We start from the raw sequence: 27,710 nt of genomic DNA on the forward strand, positions 1-27,710 counted from the left end.
TACCACACCCTACAGCGTAGGTTACTACTGGTGCCTACTGCCAGGTCCCTACGGAGGTTACTACCTGTGCTATCAATGCCGACTACGCAGATTACTACCATAGCCTACAATGTAGGTTACTACTGGTGCCTACTGCACAAGTCCCTACGGAGGTTACTACCTGTGCTAGCAGTGCCTACTACGCAGGTTACTACCACAACCTACAATGTAGGTTACTACTGGTACCTACTGCACAAGTCCCTACGGAGGTTACTATCTGTGCTATCAGTGCCTAATGCGCAGGTTACTACGAACCCTGCTTCTACATTAAACAGGTTACTGCGAGCTTGCGACTTGGTTGCTACAGGGGTTACTACCATGGCCTGCTATGTAGGTAACGCTGCTACAGCATCGAGGCGAGATAGTCATATTCAGGAAGGTGGGTGGGGGTGCGGAAAAAAGCGTAGTTAATAAGACTTCATATGATGAAAAGCAGCGTTTTTGTCGCTCAAGACATACGCAAAAGCTAAGCACAATGGTTACTATGACGGTTACTACCATGGTCTGTTGTGTATGTTACTTTACGGCAGATTGCAAGCCAGATAACCAGGTTGAAAAATCTGGATGAGGGTGTGCAATGAGACGCTATCGCATTTAGACGCAGAATCGCAAAATAGACTGTGCAATTTAAAGTTAATGCTGTCTAAGGTAAACGAACATTTGCAATATTAAAAAAGAAACGCTTAACCTTTGTTGTCCGGCGCTTAAACGCACTCGGCCGCACAACGCTTGAAACTGCGAAGCTGGGCGATCGTAGCCCAGCATATTCCGGAAGTTCGCGCGAACTTTTCATTTTATTACTCATGATGACGATAATTTCTTTTCGTGGATCTCGGACTTACGGCCTTCACTGCGCGTTGCATAGCGCAGTTTGCAACACCGACACCGCGTTGGAAGGCCGACAACGCGTTCTAGCAGACCCGCTCCGTTAATGCGGCTCTCTCTCTCTCTCTCGCTCTCATTGCGCGCAAAACGTCTTCACCTCGCAGAGCACGTAGCGTGCGAAAGCGCCAGCTGTGGGCGAAGACGACGACGCTCGAACGCAATCATATGGTTCGCATAAATGCATGTTCTGCAAGCGTGGCTGTATAGCCTAGTGGTTACGACTGCTCCCCTTGGGACCGGGGGTACGTGGGCTTCGAATCCCGCCTCAGCAACGAAATTTTGTCTTGATAGCTTCTTGATACGAACCACAAGCCGCAAATTACGGCTAGCTTAAACAGCTTCGCTGTTTAAAAAAACGTTATCGATGTTTGGCAACGATACCAGGCAAAGTTTTCACGTAAGCTGGCTTTAGCCCTGCACCCATGTTTCGTTCTCTACCGCCATCACATCTTGAGACATTACACTCACTTTCATTTCTTCCTTAAAGGCAGGTAGACATCGCGTAACAAAAGTATGCACAAACGAGTTGTTTTTGGCAACATACTGAAAAACAAAAGCGAGTAAGAACAACAGAAGGAATATTGAGGTTCAGTGAAGAACAAACGCTGGCCGATGAAAGTGTTCCGAGTATGCTCGAGAGGGCAGGTCACTAGACCGAGGTTAACGCACCGTCTAAAGCTGCAATGTCTCTTTCTCACAAACACACACACACACGCACAGATACACATTTAGTGATGGCAAAGAAGCCAGCTCATTGTAGATTGTTACTGCAGCCTATAAGAGCTGGAATGGCTCGCTATATTCATCCCTATGGCCAACAAAATCAGACTGAAAACAAGGAGTAATCTCACAGAGTCATGTCTACGGTTGCCGCACACACCCTATGACGGGGAAAAGAAATAAGTCGAGCAGTCGTGCACGCCTCACTGACTTCGAAGGCGTACAGCCCCGTCGATTGCGATATCGGCGGGTTCAAGCCCGCTCAGCCATGACCGCATCGCCGAGCGCATGTCGTCTGAGGAGAAGCTCGGGGCGCGGGGCAAAAAGAAAATGGCGCATGCCGAAACGAGCACTGAGAACGACAGACCACCCAGGTGGCGATACGAAGCGCGCGTAAACGCCGTGGCGCTATATATATATATATATATATATATATATATATATATATATATATATATATATATATGCATAGTTATAAGGCTGTGTTCCGCACGACGCTAACAGCCAATATGTAGAAGCGGGAAAATCGTCATCACGACCACTCTATACAGAATCCATACAACTAAGCGCCTCATTCACTCACCATTAAAACCATGTACGTACGATATCTACCGAGTCCTCATCAAAAGCCAAAGTCCGGTTTCGATGCCGATTTAGGTGGTCACCGTATCGATAGCTTATCGTTACTTTACGAGTGCTATGATCGACAGTTCACACTGCGCGTGCGCCTTACATTGTGCCGCCTTAACGCATATCGCTGCGCCTATAGCCATTCCCTAAATCTCGCTCGCCCAGTTGCGCGTACGTCATTCTTATTAACTGTTTTTCCTCCGCGCAGCATGACACTGGAACCACCTTTCCTACCACATCGCTGGCACTCATCTGCCTTCATGGGCGAAATAACAATATTTTGTAACTATAACATCGTGGGTCGACAACCCTTTTTCAGATTTCCTATGTTCCCACACATTATGTAGTATCCCGTTAAAGAAATAAAGTGAAAGTGATAAGGTAGATAGAAGCGAAAGTGGACGAAGAAGAAACAACTTGCAGAAGGCGGGAGATGAACCCAAATCAATCGCATTAAACTTGCAGCAATGCTCTAACATTGAGCTGCTGCGGCTGACCGGTGGAGGACGTAACATGTTACACAGTAGCACATAATAAAATATCTATGTGATCATTATGACGACGACGGTGATGATGATATTGGTGTTTTCCGGCGCAAGGGCCAATAATTGCCAAAGAGACATTTGTGATTTGTCTGATGCGAATGCAAATCCACAGTGTGAGTCCGCTATATTTTTGTGAATCGCCAGTACAGAGCCCCAGGTTTGACACCACCACTGCATTAGCCCCAGCAACAGCAGCGGCACCATGTTGGACCCTCGCTTATGCAGCGTCGTCCACTCTTAGGGAGGACACGTTGTTAGCATTCGCATATTTGAATAGTATTAATATTATCATAGAAGCGAAAGTGTAAAAAAAAAGATTGCCTGCAGATTTATATCACGCAAACAACAGATAACCGTGTTACTTGTCACATCGGTAACATCCACCCCCTTTCGCTTAAGATGGCCGACGTGTTGAAGTTACGTCGGCCTGAAAGCTAATCAGGCGTCTCCTCTAATAGCCGGCGACGCTGTAATCTGAAATATACAGTAAGTCTGCAATCATCTCCGATACCAGCCTCGCGATGGTCCCGTAACCATCGCAGCACGTTTGTTACGATAAACAGTTCCAGAAAAATTCATCCGTTCTCCGCATTTTCGAAGAATTACGCGGTCTCCTCACGTAGAGGCACTGCCTGCCACGCGACCACTCCACGCACTGTGTTAGGCAGTCACGTGACATTGCCTTCTTGAAATTGTAAATGCGGATGGATCAACGACAAATCTCCACGCCGCTCACGGCCGAACTACAGTCGCTTCCGCAGATGCCATCCTTCTTCACAGCGGCATCTTTCGAGTATTGGAGGTAAAGAGAGACGCACACGTATTTATTTACCCCCAATTGTAGATGTTAACTTTCCCGGCGGGAGCTAGGCTACACTACAAAGCACTTAAGATGTTGCACAACGATTACAACCTGTAAAGAAAAGGGGAAAAAAAGAAACCCTAAAGGCAATGTAAGTATGAACACAACACACGGTATAAGCGGCACTGCCAATGTATGACCACGCAGTAAATGCATATTACGAGCAATTTGGCCATTACGTGCACTGAGTACACGGACAAAAAACCATGTATCATGGATCGCGATCGCACTACAACGTAAGTGATTTGCCCACGCAGGCCATTTGACAACGCACATCTTGACAAACAAGGACAGAATTGGGACACATCCGGAATACAAAGGCAGAGAGACGACGCATGTACAGCGACAGCCTTGTCTTTACTTTGAAGAGAAGAAGACAAAGATGCGCGGATCTCGGGAACAATTACATCGTGACGCGCACCGTACACAGCGTGATGGTCTACAAGGGTGCATCCGCAAAGGACTCGACAAAAACAATAAACAACAGGGAGAGGAAATCGCACGACACAGCGTGTGTTTCACGCGAACTAAACGACTCGGCGCTGTTCCTTGTCTAAACGCCAAGAATCCAGGCCTGACTCGACCGCGCTTAAACGCGGAAGCGAGAAGTAGACGTGGAGTTGAATTGGACGGGCCATGTTTGTAACTTCAGCTTCAGTTTGTTTGTTTGTTTGTTTGTTTGTTTACTATCGCAGTTTACCGATGAAAAAAAATATTTGTGTTAAAGACCGTAAGCAAGAGCCATTGCGGTGAAAAGTACCTCGAAATTTAAAAAAAAAAGGGAAGGGCATAAAAGCATGAGGCATGAAGGCATGAGCGTAAGAAACATTCCTCAAGACTATTCACCATTTAGGGTGTAATTATGTCCTAAGAAATATTCTTCATCAATATTTTTTGCTCCTTTTTTATGTGAGTTTATTTGGCTATCCCTACATTATTCCCGGTACTTCAGCGTCAGGAACGCTACGGTACGCCGTCACGCATTTGAGTGCGTGCACTCAAACTAAATACACACCTTTTAGGGCATACTTTTGTCAAAACAATACTATTCATCGACGTTGTTCGCAGTTCGTTTGCAGCATAACGCTGCGAGCGCGGTATTTTCTTGTCAGAAACCATACGGGACGCGTAGACACGCAGTTAAGAGTGTACACTCGTGAAATACTCCATTTAGGGCGTAATTTCATCAATGATCAATCTTGTTGGTGGTTCATCCCTTTAGCGCTGTGCGCACGGTATTTTCTTGTCGGGCATGCAAACGGGAGCTTAAGGCACTCATATAAGAGTATACACTCTTTTAAAAAGTACACCTTTTAGGGCACAATTTGTCAACAGAACGATCATTATCAATCTTGCGTGCGTTTCCTCAATGCTGCGCATCCAGTTTCTACACACGCGCACAGCTACGGTGTAATTAACTGCAACCACGTTATCAGTCAAAACCTGTCTTCACATTGGGTAAACCCATGAAAATTCATTGCCGAAAATAAAAAAAAGATACTGTCCCCCCCCCCCCAAAAAAAAAAAAAAAAAACAGAATCACTGCGATGAAAAAAAAAAGAAGGAAAAGAACTTGACAATGACTGAAAGCTCGCGTTTAGCACGACGGCGCGAAATTGGCGCGCGTCTTCAGCACGCTATACAAACTGGTTTATATACAGGCCGCACCTCCGTAACCAGGTAGATAGACGCAACCAGTTTTCGCACAGGAGGCAGTCTGATGAAAGTGTCCATTGCGGGAAAAAAAAAAGGGGGGGGGGGGGGCTCTTCGTGCGAAGAAGCGTTACAGCGCGAAGAGGCATTAGAAAAAATAAAATAACAATGATAATAACGTGCATCAGCGTCAGGACTCGAAGTCCCCGTGCAATCTTGAGACGTTCATGGCAATTAGCCGACTTGTTTTTTTACACGACGCCGCACCCTGAAAACACCGACGGTGAGAACTCGCTGTCGGGATGCTGTTGGGCATATACGCAATCGAACCCGGTTATAACGAGCAGGCGTTCCTAAAAATAGTTCGATGTATCAGATAATTCGATATACTCAAACTCACCCATAAGAAACGTAAACGCACTTTTCTGATGCGTTCGTTATGTGCCCATTTGCTATTCTAATGCAACTTTTCGTGATTAGAGTGAGATTCTAGTGTTATTCTAGTGAATTATTTTTTTTAAACAAAAACTACCCGTATAGCAGCTAGTCAGTAAGTTTTGCCTGCAGTGTGCTTTGAACTGCTTCTCAGCGTCACTAAATATGGCGACTCTACAGGATCTAGCTTCGATACGCTTCAGATAGGCATTTGGAACGCGTCGAGCATTCTCGTAAGCACTTTTGAAAAATAAACATAAAAAGCAATAAAATAACTCCCAATGCTGCAAATGGCTTAATGGCGCTATAGCAGCGGACGCCGCCCCGACTTCGGTATGTTGAATATTCTGTTCGTTGTGAGTGAGTTATATTACATCAGTATATGTCACTAAGTTTCACGTGTTCGATATATAGAGAATAATTCGCTTTATCCGGCTTGATTATATTCGGGTTCGATTGTAGTCCCGTATTGAAGCACCAGTCAAAAAGCAAGCAGCAGGGCACCGGGATATCGCTGCCTGTAGTACTACCCTATGAAAAGACCAGACTATACGGTAACCGCGTGAAAGTACGTGATCGTTCCCTTAATTCTTTTCCTCTAATGTTAAAATCTCATCTTACCAGTGTAGCTATGTCGTGGTCAACATTTCTTTCGTTTGTTGTTGCATTGTAGTTATGCCTGGACGCTCTCAAACTCTTTTTATTCTTTCGGGGGTTTCACGTGCCAAAACCAGTTCTGATTATGAGGAACGCCGTAGTGGAGGGCTCCGGATTAATTCTTGACCACCTGGGGTTCTTTAACGTGCACTACAACGCAAGCACACGGGCGTTTTTGCATTTCGCCCCCATCGAAATGCGGCCGCCGCGGCCGCCGCGGCCGGGATTCGATCCCGCTACCTCGTGCTCAGCAGCGCAACGCCACTCTCAAACTCGTTAATGCAGGTGTGTACCTTTATTCGCCTTCACGTGTTCATTTTATCTGTGTGTGTGTGTGTGTGTTTTCTAAAATATATGTGGAACTATGTTCTTGTGTGCTGAACCTGGTTCTTCTTAGTATTCCTTTACTGTGTGCCATTTAATGTGTGACAAATGTACTTTGTGGCCTAGAATTTTCTTCAAGCTGCAATGCTTGCAGCCTTTCGTCTGAGGCCCTTTCTCCAAGATGCAGATCAAATAAAATATTGAGAATAGAACTAAAAAAAAAAAAAAGACAAAGCTATAGGGCAGACATGACGTAAGCGTAAATGGGAGTACATTGTTATGTGCACCCAACGTGACTGTCATTCACGGACAGATAATGACTATGGGCATTCTCAGGGCCTGACAAGGGCTCACCTGTTTTAAATAGTGGGTACCGCCGCGCCAGTCAGTGCGTCACTCCTTTCCGCTTCATCCTAGAAGAACAAAAAAAAAAAAAGCAACAAGGGAAGCGTTAGAAACGGTCACTGCTTTGTGAAGTCAGGTGGCGCCCCCTATGAACGAGCGAGATCGAGCCTCCACAATCACGACTTCGCAGTGTCTGTGGAATTCAAACACACAAACAAGCATAAAAACGAAAGGAAACAAAGAAAGATCACACATACGTGTACGTCTACGTAGCACAACAAGCACAGCGATAGCTGAGGGCCGCTTTATATGCTGTCGTCAGATAACCGAATCTAAGCAACACTGAGCTCGCTACAACCTTGGTGCGGAGTTACCAAGTTGTAAACATGGTATTGCGATTTATTCATAGTACGAATTTACGGCTATTTCGTAAACGCACTGAAGGCATAAACAACACGTTCCGAAAAGTGACTATAGAATTCACTTCTTTCCTTGAAATGCAATAAATTGCATTCAATTCAGCCGTTTGCTGAAGCGGAACGTTTCTGCGCTTGACACCTCTCTGAATATAGAAATCCCATTCGCCTCCGCCTAAACTCTTCTTCCTAAACCACAGATGCATATCTCTCCTATAACAATGAACAGACGAGGACTTCAACGCACTAACGCCAGTAACATCTGGCGGACAGAAGCGAAAAATCTTCTTACGAAAGGAAATCGGCGCTATACGCTTCAGAAGAAACGGTCTTGAGCGAGGACTACAGGAATAACGCCGAGGGACCAATCGTTTAATCGCTGCTATCTATAGAAGGACAACTTGACCGAAGCATCTCTCGTTGTGGTCTTCGAACCCGCCCACTTAATGACGCAACCCTTTTATTACCCGTCAAGTGCCCAGTTGGCTAACTATGAAACAAAGTTTCCTCGTTTACAGGTAAACAACCTTATCTATAGAGAAAAAGAAACCCTTATTCACGGGACGCTGTCGACAGCGTCGCTGTTTGTAGCCGAAGACGCGAAAACTGAATACGTAAATGTGGCAGAAAGTTAATAGACTCCCCCTGTTGCAACCGTATGCAAATGCTATATATGCAGCGACAGAACTTGGCTACTGTCCATCTTGGTTAAAAAAACGTCGACGTCGCGATGGCATAATGACCAGTTGGCCTCTTAGTGACTCGTCGAAGGCGCTGCGATGAGACGGAGCGTGAACGGCGTTTTTGATTGAGACGTAAGTACGTCGCCGGGCCGGATTATAGACGCCAAAAGCAATCCCCGTCGCCAAGCTTCCCTGTCCTAGATTACACTCGCCGCGACCAAGGCGCCGCCTAGTGGGCGCGCCCACAAGCGTCGCATACTTACCGAACTTGTCCGGGCTAGCAGGTTCCCTTTTTTTTCTATCTTTTCCTTCTTTTCCGCCCAAATAACGAGAATTTGCCTGCGTGCCCCGTAAGTAACGTTGATTACTTCCTCGATGCTTTTGTTGCTGACTAGTTAGACTTGACGGAAAAGCCGTTGGCCGAATGCCGTTCCGGTGTGGCCCGGCGATGCCTATTGCTATCAAAGGTGCATGTATTACGTATACGAATACACTAACACTAAGCTACAATAACTTAATCTCCCCACGGGTACAACGAGCTCGTTAAAAGTGACTTAACTGCACGAAGAAATGCAATTTAGGCATACGATAATGGATTACGTGACAGGACATATAATGGAGCGCGAACAGACGATCGAATGAAAAAAGGGTGCCAGCAAACTGGTTCAGCCATCTGCAATTTATCGCCGGTCTGCTACTGATTTCTAACTGTCAGCGTCCACGCCCTATATCGACTAAGCGGGCCAGATGAAAGCACTGCACAAAGTAAACTTAATTTTCAAACAACTAAGTGTCACATAGTGCAGTTAGCTGCCTACTGCCTAATTTAGGCCTAGTTGGCCGCATACGGTTGGTCTTTGAAAACACCGACGTTGCAGTGTGGGTCAGTAAAACCAATTGCATTGCAATCACGGACACATGCTTACTATTCAATGTTACAAATCTATACGTTAACACTAGGCATTTAGGTAATTTAGGTAATTTAATCCTTCAATGGCTACGGAGACATTGTCTGGAGTAACTATCAAGACCTATAGTTGAATACCTAGCGTGCGCCTCAGACATCTAACGCTTGAAGATATGTCGGAAAAATAAGGCTCCTCAGTAAATGCGTATGCAGACGGATCGGTATCATCTTATGCGTCAGGTGCGGCTTTCGCCGTGCCTGCGCATCAAGTCATCGACGGTTTCGTCTGCGTAACAAGACGACACAAACATACACGGAACTAGTGGCAATCAGAGAGGCAGCTTACTATATTTCCCGACAGCCTCTTCAAGTATGGACAGTCTTCAGTGACGCAAAATCGGCTCTGCAGCTACTTAGAGTTGCAATGTAAGAAAACTCTTACACAGTGTTGGCTTTTCAAACTATCGAGCAGAAGGGAACGGCCACCACATTACATTTCAATGGACGCCCAGTCACTGTGATGTACACGGCCGATGCCAATGCGAAGAAAGCACTCGAAGAACCAGAGCCAGTGCTTGCAATTCTTTTTTCAAGAGCGGACGCCAACTGCCTTCTCTCAAGTGTCATCCGAAAAGCGACAGAAGAGCACTGGTACAATCAGGATAATCGCCACAGACGACTCCACAGATTGGACCGCATACCGTGGAATTTAGGCTACCACCAAAAATTCGGCGCAGCTGTGCCAGTATTCTGCGCAAACTAAGGCTGGGGGTAGCCTTTACGCGCAGGTACGTGTATACCTCATGCGACGCACCGACACTCCAGACTGTGAGCTGTGCAATGTGAACGAGACCATAAGTGATGTGCTGTGCGACTGCCCTCAGTACGTGGAAGAGTGACGAAAGTTGAGCAATGACGTTACGCGCCACGACAGCCCAATGTTGTCGGAGGACGTTACTTTAGGCCCTTGGCCAGACGTTCAAGCGAGTTTTAAGGCCACCCAGGTGCTACTTGACTTTTTAAAAGAAGTGCGGCGTAGGCTTTGAGTAGACCAAATTGCTTGCTATATGTTTTACATCCTCCTTCTGTCGTCATCGTCACCCATCATACTCCTATTCCCTCTTTCTTTCCATCTTCCCCTTCACCCAACGCAGAGTAGCTGGCTAAAGGAATATACTTCAGGCCGACCTCTCTGCATTTCGTAGCATTAAACTTTTCTCTCTCTCTCTCTCTCTCTATATATATATATATATATATATATATTGTCTCGGTACACAGGTCCATATCGAGTGCTGCGTGCCGTATATATATTTGATGCAGAGGTAATCAAGGTACAGGTATCAGTGTACAGGAGTGGACGCGGATCAGACGAAGCAAAGATACTTTTGCAATCCGTCGTCTCTCCGTTCCCGATTTCGCTCTGGGTGCAACTTAAACATCGTACGTCTGCCAATCGTTCTAGAGAAGTAGTGAAACAAAGCAAGCGCAATTTTCTAAAAACAATTGCCTCTCGCCATTTTTGGGCCGAAAAGGAAGCGAGGTCACCGCATTGGAAGATCGCATTGGAAGAACGTGGTGGCCCCCTCTGACGCGCACCGAATTCTATATATCCACACCAGGGGTCAATGGCTATATGCCCCCTCTGCCGGGAACACGCCGAATCAGCCAGCACGTCTAGAATCCAAGATTCTCTACCTGCAGCACCACCGACGCCCCGAAAACCGTGCTCGAAAGGTTTATAGCCACAACATACGTTTTATCGACGACTCGGTGGGTGGCTTTATCGTCGCCCCCCCTTTTTTTTTTTTGTACCAAAAATAAGTATAACGATGGAGCGAAGGTGATACACGCAGAATGGAACACTTGTTTCCTCGAAGGAGGAAAAATAGTGTCGAGCTAAACAAGGATACCCACAGAACCATGTCCATTACTCCGTTTTCCTCTTGGTCTTGATCAGAATGATGGTAGAGAAGTTTTCTTTTTTCCTCTACGTTGCCGGGTTTCACCTATACTAGTGGACGATCCCTACTAGCAGTCTATATAGCTTATATAGCCAGCTGCGTCCGGGTCGGTACACGCTGTATATCCGCGCCCTCTGGTCACTGGGAGTGCGCACGGACAAAAGGCGATTCCGCTAAATCGCCGCCGACACTTTTGTTTCGTGGAACGAGCGAAACACGGCAAAAAAGGGGCGATCGCGGACCGTTCCGTTCCGTCGAGGCGTGATTTTTGCGGACGCCGGTCGTAAGGCGTCGTCGCGGCTCTGGCGATGCATTGCGTGTGTAGTGCGGAGTTCTGCGTGGGGAAAGATTAAGCTAACGACGTCAGAGAGCTATACAGGTGGAGAGAACGCCGTACCCTTCTCCGGCCGTGAGGACTGAATAAACGGCGTTCCCAATGTCGAGGAGTCGGTGGGAAAGCCACGAAGCGTCGTTGATGAATCGCGACTCGAAAATAGCGCGACCGCGACCGAGTGTGTCATCTGCGTCAACGAATGACCAAATGTAACGTCAGTTTAGCGGGATATTGGGGAAGACGCGGAACACAGTGTGTGGGAAACGCGGATAAGAAGTGGACAATTAGTGTTAGCGAGTGCTGACAAGAAGACCGGTATTTAGGCTGATCAGAGGTGCTGATAAGGAGACAATTGTCCTTAGACCGTTGATAAGAAAACCGTTGTAGACCGGTGTTGCGTCAGCGCTGTCTTTGGTGACGGTGGTGGTTATTGCAACAGGCGGCGTTTGCCCGTCATGCTTGGGGCATTGTATCCGCTGCTCAATAGTGGTTCAGAAATACAATAGCGAGGAACTGTCTAACTGCCATTATCAGCGAGAAACCAGTGAAACCAGTTAAAAGACAGCGTTCTTTCGCCCGCTTTTGCTGATCCATCGTTTGCTTATACAATTAATGATCTGCGATACCATATCAATGACGTACCAACTCGTCTAGGCTTCATTACTTGTAGGGTCGGAGAACAGTTCTTGAGCCTGATGTTCTCTGACGTGTGAGCTTCAACGACATGGGAAACGTTCCCCGAGTGTCCATCAGATTACCGTCTTAGAGGAAGGCGACCACCAGACTCAAGGATCCCTTCCTGACTACTACGGTCCCCGTTTAGTAAATACTACTTGATGAAACCTCGCGAGGGGAAGACTTATCCTCTGCACTCAGGTCCAGCAGCCTCTTCCTCGTTAAACACTGGGCACACAGCCAGCCATCACGACTCTACTACAAATCGGGGACGCAGAGCTAGCTGTGAACGAATCGGTTTTAGGAAGAGTGCTGATCTTATTTGATAACGCCTATCGCACAAAGTCTCGTCTCTTTCAATGCTACGTCAACACCAAGCGCCCCGCGTTTGCATCTGCTAAAAACAAATACGCCTAACAATCTGCACGTAAAATCATTCGACCATGTACGTGTTAGGCTTGGTGCCAGCGCCTCCGTCAGAAACTAAGGTTTCCTATTAATCATGAACAGATATCAGAGCCGTCCAAGGCCTCTCTGTATACTACAAAAGCAGACGAGTCTAGTCAACAGGATCCCCGTCGCGAGGTTTGACGCACACTGCTATCACTGCCACAGTTGGCTGCTGTCTTTTGGAAAGGGCTGTATAAATGATCGCCACAGACAGACGGTATACGTTATCACACGGACATGTTTGCGAAGTCCCAGGCACCTGCGGCGCACTTCCGTCCATTGTGCCCATCTTTCAAGGATGACCACCAAATATGCTATAGTGCGGAATCTGATAAGTTGGAACGCGAGTTCCTGGAAAGCGTCGAAAATGTGACCTTCTCCCCATGTTTTGAAAATGGACAGACGGACGGTGGTACCAATCAAACTTTGATTGCGCGAAAAAAAGAAGAGAGTGAAAGGGCGCTCTTTCTCCGGGGTCCCTATATGACGATCTGAGGCCCCGGCGTACTTCGGTGTCTGTTCCCACTCTCTTTCTTTGGCTTGTGTCGGTAGCGCTGTTTTATTTAAGTATTACGGAAAAGCACCAACTCGCCGAATCTGCCGTTCTTCTTCAGTACTTGGGGAGGCCGGACAATAAGGAGAAGTACTATAGGTCAGTTTAGACTGGTATTCTTCCAAAACACTATGTTCGTTAACTTCCCGGCAGAAGGCCGATTCCTAAAATATATAAAATGAATCCGAAACAATGACTTTTGTTTTAAATTTCGAGCCGAAACTTTAGTGCCGGTATATGGCAATGTGACGTCATCAATTTGAATGTGCTTTCTAGTATTTTGGTTGTTGTGTCGCCGTAACAGCTTTCGAAACTTGCTAAGTTTAGTATTTGACTCCTTTAGAATTACAATACATTCCATCTTCACCGCTGAAAAAGTTAACTAGGGCCCAAGCAGACGGCGTCAAAATCCACGACGTCACCGTCAGCTAATGCGGCTGCCTCAAGCCGGCGTCGCCAGCCGCCTGTCTTGTTCTCGCTTTTTCTGGCTTACAAGTTACTGAGCCTCCTTTCGCCACAATATAACAGCGAATTTCTGTTGCTGTAAAAGCGTAATGTACTAATACAACTCAACTTATTTTTTTTCTTCATTGTCGATCCATTTAAACGTTCTTAGACGACACCAGCACTTTTGGGCAGTTGTAGAACCACTGGACTACAATACGATGCTTACGCGGAAAAAAAAAAAAAAATGTCACGGCAATACCTTTGCCAGGACGTAACTGGCCGTCCGTTTTCTAAAACGGACAAAGCAATCAGCCAAGCCAAAGACAATGGCTATAGTCTAAACGCAAATGTAAATATCGCGCCTTCATCTAAGCCTTACAGACCACGGAAAAGATATATGTGTAGCAGCTCCGTTTTAGCACAACAATGTCGCAACTGGGCTTTTCCCTACTTATATGGCCTGAAATGCGAGCACGACGACAAAAGAACGCGGATGCGTGCGACAAGAGACGCTGCTGCAATGCGTCGACACAGAGGAGTTTGCGTGAGCTAGAGAACAGCGCATATACGTCGCACGAGAAGACGGGTGCGCTTCATTAAGTCGCGATCTCTGCGCATGCGCACCGAACAAGCGAAGCCCTTAATTGCCCGTGCGAGAGCAGAGTGGTTGCGTGCGCGCCCCGCTGGAACTCTCGAACAAAAGGCGAGATGCTGTCACTGATTTGGGCCGTTGCTCATGTGGAAATACCGTAAGTGCAGAGACGACAGAAGCGAGTGCATTCGAATCCGAGGTAGAGCACCGCTAATAAAGGCGAGAAGTGTAATGACACCGGCGGTTAGCTAGGGTTGGTTAAGTAAGTATATACACCAACTTCAGACCCCCTTCCTTATGTTTATAGCCCGTGAACTGCAAATTTGGACGGCGTCTAAGCCCATCTGACGGAGAGTTCGAGAGGGTGAGAACTAGAGTTTGCACTAGGCACCGCACCACGACCTCTGAGATGAGGCCAATTGCTCGGTGGACGAGACCTGAATTGCTATAGTTCAGCCAAGAGAGACGGTACGGATCTCTGAAGTGCAATTTGCCGTCTCGTTATATTACAGGCAGCCGTGCCAATAACATCACGCGAAGCTCCAGTTAGAAACGTTCCGACTCCAAGAAACACACACAAGAAAAAAAAAAAGCAAGCGATGACAGAAAAATAAAGATAAAAGCAGATAATATTCCACAACGGCATTAGCTTTGCCAGTTTTACCGTCCTAAAAAGTGCAACTGCGCTCTAACAAAAAGGGAGTACTTGTAACTCCATTTACAGGAGTACGGCTTATTTAACACCATTTTAACTCCATTTTGAGAAAGCAGCGTGAACTTACACTAAACCTCTCCAAGATTCATTAAAGAGCCTCTCACTCTCTCGGAAGAAAATGGAGCTTAAAAGACGACGACAAAAGCAATTATCTTTTTAAAAGTAATTGTCGGAAGTGTACGGTACATGATCGACGCCGCAGTGCTCAATTTCCACCGCCTGGGCTGCCTTAACGCGAACAGAAAACATGCACAAGTTAACCGACCGAAATAAGCCCCACTATACGCGACTAGCACGTGAATTCGAGAGACGGCGACTGCGAGACGATTAAAGGGTTCCGGACAGCTAACGAAGCAAAAGAATAAAGGTAACCCGCGGACCATGCCTGCAGAGAAAGTGCTGGAACTGTACACCAGGAAGTCAACGCAGCAATTAAGAGAGACGCGAATAAGTACGCGTATACACAACTACGCACTTTTCACGGCAAGCAGTGCAGAAGAGAACGGCGCGAACGGAATGGTTTGCGAGGCACGGCACGTCTGCAAAGAAAGGAGGCGTAAAGAACAATGCACGCGCCCTGTTGATAACAATCGGTTCCACTCTAAAGCCCGTGCGACAGTGCTTTTCGCACGGCTTCCCCCGACTGTGCGAGACTTCCGATGCGTCCCGCTGTACTATACGTGTCACGGAAGAGCGCGGATCGAGAATAGTAACGGGGATTACGACACGGCTTCCGACATAGACTTAACCGTACTCCGAGCGAGAGGGTGAATGGAAAGAGACGTAATATACTAATATACCGTCATTTTCATCAGGGACTGTCAGCTCGTTGCGTGGTCCTCAGTTTCTCTCTCTCTCCATCTCTCTGTTTTCTGAAATAAAAATAGTGAAGTTGAGGCTGTTCCACGGGCGACGGCCGCTCTTTTTGTTCACTTGGCCGTTAAATGGGATTTGGAAAATAAAGATATATAAATCCTCGCAACTGATTGTACGCAACTAAAAGAAGAATACGTATCGACAGTTCGACAGTAAAGGCGGAAGTCCCGTCTGAAGTCATCGCATGTGTGAGGTATACAAGTTTGTTTTAGACGTATATGAACGAGACCCAGTGTTATACAGGCGCGAATGAGACCCCCCCCCCCCCCCCCCCTGTACGCATGTAAGGTCAATAGTCCTCCCACATGTGCCACGGCCATCGAAGACGCGATGAAGTGCTTTTATTGCTTTGTGATGCACTTTTGGTGGCCGTGGGACTACCGCCTTCTTTTCTTCGAACAGGCATATTCTGAAAGTAACCATATAGGTTAGTCTGGGGTTATTACTCCCCGATTAATCATCATCCTGACTAGCCATTTTATTTCCAATGCAGGACGAAGGCTTCTCTCTCCCAGCCATCTCCAGTTACCCGGCTTGCACCAGCCGATTCTATCTTATGCCCGCAAAGTTCCTTATTTCATCAAACCACCTCATTCTCAGCCGTCCTCGACTTCGCCGTTTTGTGATGACCCTGTGATGACCAGCGCCCTATCTTTAATTAAAGTATTACTTCGCACCAGGCTACGCACAAACAAGCGATATACAGTCATCCACACTTTTCTCTAGGGCGTTATTGAATCAGGCCTTGGCGCTCTTTGGCCACAACTGGCCCTTGCGCCAATAACATCGAATGATCAATCAAATTAATCTATCAGCGCTGAATCAGTACGTTGGGATGCAATGAGATCGATATATATGCGTTGCTGGCCGATTTAAGAAACGATGCTCGTGACCAGCTGAAGCCACAAGAGGACCCCGGAACGCAGTAATCAGCCCGAAGTCTCGAACCTAGGAGCCATTACGTTATTCCTCCACCTTAACTCTGCAACTCAGCGCTCCTTCGCTGTAGAAGGAGCGCTGGGTTGCAGAGTTAAGGTGGTTCCGGAGTCCCCCACTACGGCCTGCCTCATAATCGTATCGTGGTTCTGGCACGTAAAACCCCCATATTTTTTTTTTTCGCTGTAGACAGAAGTGTGGACGGCCGACCGCTGAAGTATAGGCCCCAAGCCGAACAGGCTGCCAAGACAGGGCCAAGACAGGGCCAAGATAGGACCAAGACAGGAACACTCGACGCGCGACAACGCGTTCGGTAGCCTCGGCAAACACTGTATAGGATAAGGAACAGGCCGCAAGCTCTTGACTCGGAGAGCAAACAAATGCGCAGCGGAGACGCAGAGAACGAAGAAGAAATGCAAAAGTGCGGCGTTCCCTTTCAAACAATGGGGTGTCCAGGCCAGCGGGGCGGCGGCGGCGGGACTGGCCGAAAAAGCGCTGCGCCGTATACGTATATACGAGCAGCGCCGCGAACGCCCGTCCTCCCAAGCGTGGCCAGCCGCGATATTATTTATATATCTGCACGCGTGTCTCTACCGTTCGCGCCGAGCTGCCGTGGCATTGTCTGGATCCCCGCAGCAAACTCGTTACAGCTTAGTTCGGTGCAGTCTCGAGAGAGCGGGCGGCTGTCGCCTGCCAACCAGCCCTGATTCGAGCGTCCCGTATACAGTTTCCCAGAAAAGATCCCGGTGTCGTCTCTGGCTTTGGGAGCCTTGTCTGCGTATTTATTTGCGTATAACGGATTGTATCGTGAAATAATAATAAAGTGAAACTCAACTCAAAAGATATTAGAGGGAACTATGACGTTCAGTTACCGTGGGAGCGATCGGTACATTATGTGGATTTGTTTTAATCTTCGTGCTTGTGGCACACCAAACGCTCTGTCAGTGTCATTTCTCGCGCTCCATTTCTGTAAATTTTCGACCGACGACTATTCTTCAACGCGCACGAAGGTAACAATGTTTCTGCGCACGTTCACAATCACAGAGAATTGCTTAAACGCGCAACCCAATATTTTGTTGAAAATGATCGATTTGCCAACTCACAAAGCCGTTTGAAGCCAGCGAAGGACGAAGTTTAGGCAAATCCATGCACTGGCCGTCATACTGGCTCAACCGCCGTATACTTGCAGCTCCAGGAGTCACTATAGCGTCAGAGATTCCTCTGGTAATTTTTGTCAGAAAGCCTACGTGCCATGGTATATACGCGTAGCAACGCTACGCTTTCTGCTTGTTACGTTCGAGCCATATTCGCAACTTCTGCCCCGGAGAGCAGACGTACGTCACATTTGGTCGTCTGCAATCTACGACACAAATCGCCCGTAGCTGTGAAGAAATGCGATCCATGGACTCACTATAGGGATTAAATTTTGCGCTTCACCTTGTAGTTGACGTTCCCGTTTGCTTCGTCTCTCTCTCTCTCTCTCTCTCTTTTTTTTTCTCGCAGCTTAAGTAAAGGGCAGGTCTGCAACAATGCTTCCCATATGGTCTGTTGAACAGTTTTCTTTCTAGTTACGGAACTTTAAGTCTTGACTCATTCACGGTAGACACCTAGACCTAGATGCATAGATACAAGACTATCGCCACCTTCGAAAGCACAGGCCCCCGCTGGCGAAATTGCGCTCCGTCTCAAAAGTGGCTTCCCGCACTGCGAGAGCTACAACAACAACGCGGAGCATGCGCCAACTGGTCGAGGAAGTCCTAGGCCTTGACAATGCTACTTGATATACGGTCCACTTTTGAGAGAGATAGCGCAACCTCGAACTAACGCTGTCCGCGCTGATTCGTTGAGGAAGCCGTACGTACAGTATAGTTTTTGACATGAGATGGAGTATCACACTGCCGAACAAATTTTGTACAGAGGAGTCATCGGGAGGGAAAAGGGAATGGCGTCCACGAGGGACCATATAAACGCTACCACGCCCTTACGAAGAGGCACTGCACGCAACTAACGCGGAACTGGGGCTGGGCCCATTTCCATGTCGCTCCTTATACGAGCTCGCGTGCCGCCGTGAGGGAGTGGTGGAAGGTGGCGACGGTGGCATATAAGCGGTGTATACGCGTACGCTAATCTGGCACGCGCCTGAAATAATGTCTACTGCCGTCCACTTCCCCCCCACTCGCTCACTTTCTCCCTCTCTCGACACCAACCGCAAATCCTTCTCGGCCACCGCCAGCTCTGCTGCAGTCCGGCAACAATTACAGCAGCGCCATGTTTGTTTGTATCTTTCTTTTAAAGTGCACAAAAGCGAAACCGGAGCACCCAGAGACAAAAGAAGTGCGCCGTGCGGCAGCCGTGGCTTTTTCGACGCCTCGCTGAATGGGAGCGTCGTGTTGCAAAAGGCGGGGAGCGGTCAAAAGAGCCCAGGCGGAGTCCAGTTGGAACCGTACACTCCAGTTCAGTTTCGCCGTTCATCAAGAGTCTGCGCGTGCGTATACGTGTGTACGGCCGCCTAGCCCTGAAGCGGCGTACGTTTTATGATTTTGCTTCCTAGCTTCGCGGTTGACAAACGACCAAGAATGAAACGGACCTACTTGGCGCGCGGAGCGATGGTCACTGCGTGCCGGTGCGCGGTCGTCAACTTTTCCTGGTGCACGCTTTTGTGCGCGTTGATGCGTTTTGTCGATGTAGACCCCTTTGCCCGCACAAGCTTGAGAGAAAGCGCAGGACGCGCCGGATACTACAGTGGCCTCAGAGATGGTAGCGCTGCCTTGGTCAGCACAACACGTTGCCGTTCTTAGTTTGCCGTATTCGATGTTCAGCGTGTAAGCATTGCATTGTTTCCGTGCTGACAACGGTGACAACTATGCTGACTAGGGAGCCTACATGCAAGCGCTGCGCTTGCATGTAGGCTCCCTAATGCTGACAACGTATGAACGTTGCCATTACATGCTGACAACGGTGTCAGCACGTAAGATATTGTTGCTCGCGAAATCGTTAACGTCGTATCGAAGAAAAGTAGCATAAAAGGCATGCGCGCAGGAAGAAAAGATCAGTTATTATAACAAATTATCCGTGTTTATAATGATGCCTGATCAAGTTTTTGGTCGAGACCTGCGAGGAATGCTGAAGCTACAACGAAGGCTCTGTTTGAATGTGCATGCGGCTCGAAACGGACGCTTCGGCGCTACAGGCGCGTCTTGCGCCGAAGAAGAAGTGCTTAACGTGAAGCATTGACGTCATCATGGGCAGCATAGAAGCGATGGGCAAGCAAAGGGATTATGGAAACTACAATGGGTTGGACTGTAACGTCGTCCTTTTGTCCTAAAACGGCTTTGCGACCTCGCAAATTGACAATTTTCAAAAAAAAAAAGAAAAACAGATGGCGTTCTAATATGCGACGATTCGTCATGGTTGCGCATGTGGGCAGATGCTATTTGCCTCGTGTTTACCAATATACGAGCGCTTGGAGAGAGCGAGAGAGAGAGAGAGAGAGAGAGAGATAGAAATAGAAAAGAGGAAATGCATAAGCGCTCGGAAATTTAGAAAAAGATACGGGGTCACTGCGGCATTTATGGTAACAATGGGCAAGAAGCTGTCCGATCGGCCCCCGATGGTGTCCACTGCGTGCCAGTACCACCGTGGAGAATAGATGCAGCCACAAGGCTTAATTCGCTCGCTCGCGAGCTTACACTGGCATAGTGGAACTCAAGCGAATTTACCAACGCACGTTTCCACACCTCGGATCCACGTCTGCAACTCGGTCTTCCCCCGGGGATACCACGAGCCGCAGCAAAACACTTCTGTGCCGCCTGTGACTCGACGTGGTATTCACGAATGCCTATTCCAGCCGCATCAGAATGGCCGACGGCCTTCCTTGCGACAAATGTGGCTGCGAGGAGACGATCAAGCACCTCATCTGTGACTTTATCCGTTAAAAGTGTGGCATGAAAAGCGCTCTCGATCGTGCTTGACAAACTGGACGATCGTGCCCTTGATGGGGGATAGTCCTGTAAGACACTGGTCGGTACCGGTTTCGGCACTTAAAGCTTTAAACGCGTTGCTCTGATACTTGAGGACTTGAGGATTGTGTGATAGACTGTGAAAGCTGTAGAGCGTTGCGATGCGTTAGTGTGTTCATAGTTTTTTTTTTTTTTGTTCTGACGATTTTGTATCAATTCTCTCCTTCTATCACATTTTATTTTCTCTACCCCTCTTCCCCATCACAGGGTAGCCAGCCGGTACTTACACTGGCTGACCCCCTGCATACCCTGTCTTCTTCCTCCTCTTCCTTAGGCGTAATAAATTAGGTTACAATAACGTTTCAAACCACAAGCAGAAAGGTTCGACAAATCGATGTACTCACCATCATTCCCACGATATTGATGATGATGATGATTTATTGGCATCCCCTTTGAAACGGGGTGGCGACAAATAGTCACCTAGCCTCACATAGCCGAGCAAGCGCAGCGCTAGAATTCCCCCTAGTGGCTTTTGTACGAAACTCCATGCCGGTGACGAATACAAAGACGTCGAACATCGAAGACGACCATACGGATATAGGATACGGGCAGCGACCTTATCTGACCCATTGGCGAAGGTACCGAAACGTTCCAGGCCAGCACGCATGCTCTAGAGCCGCTATGGCTTCCAACTTCGCCCAACGTCTCGGCGAGATGATTGCGATACGTATTTGGTAACACACGTCCGCCACAAAGGCACCCGTGTGTTCCCTCTGTACGGGAACAAGGCAGGAACAAACCGTCCCGCCTCCGCCACCCTAATAACATATTTTCTCCAGTTTAAAACTATCCATGCAAAATGAATGTATTACCGATGACCGCCATATTCTCAGCTACCCCTACACGTAATGTCCCACTGATGTATCTGAGTTAAGCAATACATGATGACGTGTTCGTACAGGACGCAGCTAATAATTCCCTGAAGAACACCTTGGTACACCCCCCCCCCCCCCCTCCTTTTCTTTTCAACTGTGTCGTGCAGTTTGGTGCAGTTTCATCTGACCAACACTAAGGCGATCCGATTTATCAGCACCACTCTGCTAGAAAGAGTTGGACGGAACCCGACGAACCAGACACGGCTGCCTTAATAACAAACATACTAAAGGAAATAAATCATACGGTCATCTGGCCGAACGTTTGTCGCGCTAGAAGTAAAATGGCGCTCCCGCAGACATAAACTACGCCGCTGTCGACGGTGACGCCGCTACCTTGAGGACTGGCTGATACCACGGAAACATCAGTGGAGGAGGCCTTCGAGACGCCTTCGAAGGCCGATAACGATGCTAAGGGCATCGCCGAGGCATAAGAACCAGGGCTGTTCGTACAAGATGCAGCTAATAATGCCCTAGAGAGACACGTTGGTGCTCCCCCCCCCCCCCCCCCCCCCCCTCATCTGTATCGTGGGGCAATGGTGTCCGGGAGGTGCCATGTGAAGAGCAGTGGAAGGACCTGCTGACCAGGGCTGACCCGGAGGACCAGCGACGACTGGTGTACCGAGCAAGGCGGACACATCCATACGCAAGAGCGCCATACGCAAGATCGCCACCTCTATTTCTTTTTTTTATATTATAGGAAAGTTTATTTCAACATCATCATCATGATCCGTATCGTGCATTTGGTGCAGTTTGACCCGACTTGCAGCTTGACCTGACCAACACTCGTGCCGCCTGATCTCTAGACACCGCCCCTTGCTCGAAAGCGTTGGCCGGCGAGTTCGACCTCCGCTCACGTACGCCGCCGACTTCGTTAACAACAAACAAAATCGAAGGAAGAGAAACCACGCGCGCGCACACCCGCTGTCCTTTGACCGAACGTTCGTCGCGGTCCGTCAAAGCGGGTGTGTACGCTCGTACGGCAAACCGCGGCGCGTGCCCGGTATACGTATCGCGTACGCATACTACCGCGGCGCCGCAGGTATCGGCTACGTTACGCGATGCCGCTGCCGGCGGCGGCCGGGAAACAAACGGAACGAGAACAATGGGCGTAATGAGTGGCGACACGCGGAAGCCAACACCGCTCCACGGCGGCACAACCGTTCCGAGAACGGTTCCCGAGCCGGAACTGGCATCGCTTTTCCTTCTCCCCGCGCCATCGCATGCATAGTTATGTATCGACGACATCAAGGGGGGCACGTGGGGAGGGGCAGGAAAATGTGCGGTTTCTCCGGAGTTTCCGTAGTATACCAGCAACAGGCGGCATTAATTCCGCACATTGCCATGTCGACTTTAGCTGAATTGATTGATTGATGAATTTATTTATTTATTTATTGGGGTAGATTGGGCGGTCGAGCGATTGGTTGATAGAACGAATGTTACCCGCCGCGGTGGCTTAGCGGCTACGGCATTGCGCAGCTAAGCACGAGGTCGCGGGATCGAATCCCGGCCCGCATTTCTATGGGGGCGAAATGCAAAAAAAAAAAAAAAAAAAAAAAAAAGAAAGGTTAAACGCCCGTGTCTCCGCAATAGGGGCGCGTTAAAGATCCCCTGGCGGTCAAAATTAATCCGGAGTCCCCACTACGGCGTACCTCATAATAACATAGTGGTTATGGCACGTACAACCCAAGAAATCACCATAGACAGAATGCTAACCTAGGACGGTTGGTAAGTGGCCCGCATACACGTTGAAGGCCGACACGTGTTCCTGCATACATGGCTCTGTTGCCGTGTCCCGATGTTATCATTTAGGAACGCGTGGGCAATTTCGATCTTCACAACGAACATGCGACGTATACGTTGGACGCTGTAGCCTATCTCTTTCTTTCGTTTTGATGGGTATGCGGGCTTTGGTATTTGGAAACACGATTGGGAACGCTGCAATCTAGACGCGCGACGTGACGTCATTTTTTTTTTTTCATATTTCGTGCGCTCTCTTCAGAGCTCGCCAAGAAGACTCACGTAAAAGAGAATGATAAAGAATCAAGTTGATTGGGTTTTTCTGATTACACTCTGCGATTTCTCCACTGAGACTTATGCCCTAAAACGAATGTTTAAATTTTTTCTCAATTAAACGCAATCGAATAACTAAATAATTGCACTTCAATAAACAATCTCAGTGACTCGAGACGATTCCGAACAATATGTGGTGGGTCGAACCGTTCTAAGACGTGCCCCTCTAGCTTTAAAAAAAAATGTTGTAGTCATGTGAAAACACCCGTATATATTGAACAGACATCGACTAAGCATTGACTCTGATTCGTCTTCTCAGTGCACGCTGCATAAAATACATGCAGTCTCCGTGTGAAAACAGCGAATTTCGTAAAACTCGAAGCCCGTTAACAAAACAGGGCTCTATTACATATAGTCATGCGATGTTGAGTTGGGCCTACATGTGCATATTCCATTAACGCTACCATGCTGTTTCTTTCCTCCTTAGCGTTGACCGGTTCCAGCCACTTTATACTCTTGGCGCGCGGCCTTTGAGCCATCTTTATTCCGTTCGAGCCTTGCAATATTTCCTTCTGGCGTTGCGCTATCGCACTGCTCTCTCGCCGCGAAGTCGTTGGCCTTGTTCCAAGGGAATCTTCGAAGCCACTTAGGTTCCGTCGCGGGTACTCTTCCACGCAGTGCAATTTCATTTCTTTTCGTTTTCCACATATATTTCCAGTAACACAAGTATCAACCGCCCCGTGCCATTTACCTTGACACTGGTATATTTAAATATTCTGTTGAGAATCCGTAGCTACATGGCCTTATATACGTTTTTCACCTACTAATGTCTATAGCCGTCTATAGCCTTTTAACTATAGCTTTTTTTTAATATAGCCCGTTTGCAAGTCTAATGACCGGTGACGAAAGGACATAAAACTTCCAACGGTTTTTCGCTAAATAGACAATGTCTATATATCACCTTCACGCTAGTATATCTTAATAGTCTATTGAGAATCCGCAGCTGCGTGGCCTTATATAGTTTTTTAGCTACTAATGTCTATAGCCGTCTATTGCCTTATGCTATAGACTTTTTTAATGTAGCCCGTTTGCAAGTCTAATGACCGGTGACCAAAGGACACAAATCTTCCGATGGTTTTTCGCTAAATAGACAATGTCTATATATCACCTTCACGCTAGTGTCTATTGATATTTGCGTGACCTTATATAGCTATAGCCGTCTATTGCCTTGTGCTATAGAATTTTTCAATGTAGCCCGTTTGCAAGTCTAATGACCGGTGACCAAACGACTTAGAACTTCCGATGGTTTTTCGCTATATAGACAATGCCTGTAGGTTAAGATGTGGGGCAGGAACTTTGAGGTAACAAAGAAGCTAATAATAAGATAACAAGAAGAACGATAACGAAGAAGCTTGAGAAGCAACTAAGTAGCGCACAATGGGCAACGAAACTAAGCATGATATGCCTAATGTTGAGAGAAGCACAAAGACGGCGGTGTGGGTTAGAGACTACACGAGGGGTTGCCGATATGCTGGTTGACAATAAGAGGAAGAAATGGGGGTGGGTTTAAGCCGTGTAATGAGTAGAATAAATAACCGGTAGTCAAATAAAGAGACAGATTGGGTTCCAACAAAGGAAAACATGGTCGAGGACGACAGATGATTAAGTGGTGTGTTCAAATTAGGAGATGACGGAGGCACCGGATCGAGTTAGCTAACGCGAGACAATGGTGGTTGGAGAAAGCTGGGAGAGGTTTTCGCCCTGCAGGAAACGTAAACAAGACCGATGTTTGTGAAACGTTTTTAGAGGATAAACCGCGAAGTAGTTATAATCACGACCATACGGCATCTTTTTTTCTGCTGTAAAGTTTGTCGCTCCTTGCAACTGCGAGTTATAACGAAAACACAAGTGTCTAAACTCAATATATATTTGTTTTCTGGCCGTACACTGATTCGTCATGCTTACTCACGAAAACGCCAAATCAGCGATATTCTTCTACACACCACGAGCGTAGTCTGGTCACTCTGGATTGGATAAGTGGCCACTTAGACTGCATTCGCAAAACGCGCTAAACAAACGAACAAACGCGATGCGATTCGATTCGATCTCGTCTCCTGTCGAGAACATCGCCTATACAAGCGAGTGTTTCAATAAAGCGAGCGGCCCCAACGCTGAAGTGCGGGACGCACGAAATAAAACGCGAAGTGTGTCACGAACTTCTGCACGCGCAGGTTGACTCTTTCTTGACCGCTGCCGTGCATCCCCACACGAAGCCAAACTTCTCGAGGCATCAGTGCTCTCTTCTCGACCCTGAATCTCACCGACTGAGCACAGCGAGGTCCGAGTGGAACGCACAAAAAGAAGCGAAATCACAAAACTGGGCCGACCAATTTCGGACGGCGCGGTCTCGGTATACAAACTCGAAGAAGGTGAGCGCGCAAATGGCCGCCGCTCTGGGTTCGACAGACGACGACCCGACGACGCAGCAGACGTCGTTGTCTTCTGGAAGGCTTCTTTTTTGGTCTTCTGCTACGCGTGCCACTGCAGAGGCCGTGGGTGCCTGATGGAAATATTGCGTGTCGCCCTAGGCCACACGGGATTTCTTTTGTTACGGCGTCCCCGTCCCCTTAAGTTATGGGACGACCAGTTTCGTGTGTATTCTGTAGCACGAACGGCGCATACTCGGTCTGTATTTGTTTCCCGCACAATGCGCAAAAGGTCGTGCGCAATTGCCACGACCGAAGGGTTACACAGGGGTTCGGGACCTCTAACTGGACTCACGCGAAGCAAAATGAATCGTGTTTTTTTTTTTTTCTTTTGTTCTCAGCTGCGCTTGCGATATAGCCTTGCTATCCATCGTTATGAGTTGTGATGTACAAATGGTATTAAGCATCCCAGCTGCCTGATTAGCCGTATACGGCGAATATTGGAGCACAGCCCATGGTGACTTTCTTGCTGCGCCAGCTTTCGTCTGCGCAGCTACTGAATGGCCAGACGACACGGCTAGGCTTAGTGCAAAACCTTCTAACGTTAGCGCTAATGTAGTCTCGTGGCGGGTTGAAAGGGAGAAAATCTCGGAGAAATGAGACAGAATTACGTCACACCGACGACCTTCGCCCGGAGCAGACGACTTTTGTGAACGTGGTCCGCCATGACGACACACAAAAAGTTGAAAAAAAAAAAAAAAAAAAAAAACCTGCGAAGCACAGCAGCTGCAGCAGGTCGCGATGGTTGCTGCTTTCGGACGTGAAGGAAATGTGATGATGTGCTCTTGGAAAGAAAAAGAAAAAAAAGTAAACATAGAAATAAGTATACGAAGCAAAATGTGACGAGAGACGCCAGAAGGTATTCTGTGGCAGCGGCGGGAAAGGAAACGTTTCGAGAACGGACGTTCTCTCTTTTTTTTTTTGCCACAAAAGAGCACAAGCGCGCCAAATAGAGACAGACGTCATCGTGGTGAAGCAGAACAAAGAAGAGAAGCGGGGTTACGATGTCCCCGCCAGGTGCGAGGAGCTGGCGCAATGCAAAAAATAAAAAAAAGGAAAAGAAAACATTACAAGGAAAAGAAGAAGGAAACCAGAAAATGCGAGGCAACGAATGAGCACTGCATCCAGCCAGTAAGGAAAAAGAAACCTTACGGTCGGATAGAGATCGCGCGTGCGAAAAAACTTCGTCACGACCAGAAATCGAGTCGCGCACGTTGGACACCGCACGGCACGGTGCAGATTCTGGCAAAGTTTCGAGACCAGTGCCGCCTCTCGACTCTTTCTGCTTTTCGCTGTTGTCTTGTCTTGGCTCGCCTCTCCTCCAAGGCCAAGAAAAAAGAAAAAGAAAAGAAAAAAGAAATGCCCACAAAACGTGTTCTTCGGCGCATTGCAGGTGGAGGAGCCAAGGCGACCACAAAACGCTAAAAATTTTGTTTATTTTTTCCTGTCGTCTGCAACGTTTCCTCTCCGCCTGAATTTACACAGCTCTGCTCTCTCTCACTCTCTACGAAATGATGCGTGCGATGCGACGGCCTGCAGACGACAAGATTACCGCTCGTCTTAGCAGACGACGAAAGCGTGCAGCGCAGATGCTATAAACGACGCGTAGAGGGAAAAATGGCGATGGCTTTGCACGCCAAAGGTGGCGGAGGCTTTCTTTCTTACTTGGAAGCTTTGCAC

The 27,710-nt window shown here is 47.8% G+C and overlaps 1 protein-coding gene across 3 annotated transcripts in view; it reads right to left on the bottom strand.

Moving 5' to 3' along the window:
* The window catches only part of LOC119433183 (uncharacterized), a 221,909-nt gene that overhangs the window by 37,292 nt on the left and 156,907 nt on the right, over nt 1–27,710 (bottom strand). For all 3 annotated transcript variants that reach the window (XM_037700325.2, XM_049658677.1, XM_037700323.2), the window contains one exon: nt 7,105–7,163. The gene's annotated coding sequence lies outside the window, so the exon portion shown is untranslated. The remainder of the gene's footprint in view (nt 1–7,104; nt 7,164–27,710) is intronic.

The sequence above is a fragment of the Dermacentor silvarum genome, chromosome 11, assembly GCF_013339745.2.
Source record: "Dermacentor silvarum isolate Dsil-2018 chromosome 11, BIME_Dsil_1.4, whole genome shotgun sequence".
Classification (NCBI taxonomy): Eukaryota; Metazoa; Arthropoda; class Arachnida; order Ixodida; family Ixodidae; genus Dermacentor; species Dermacentor silvarum.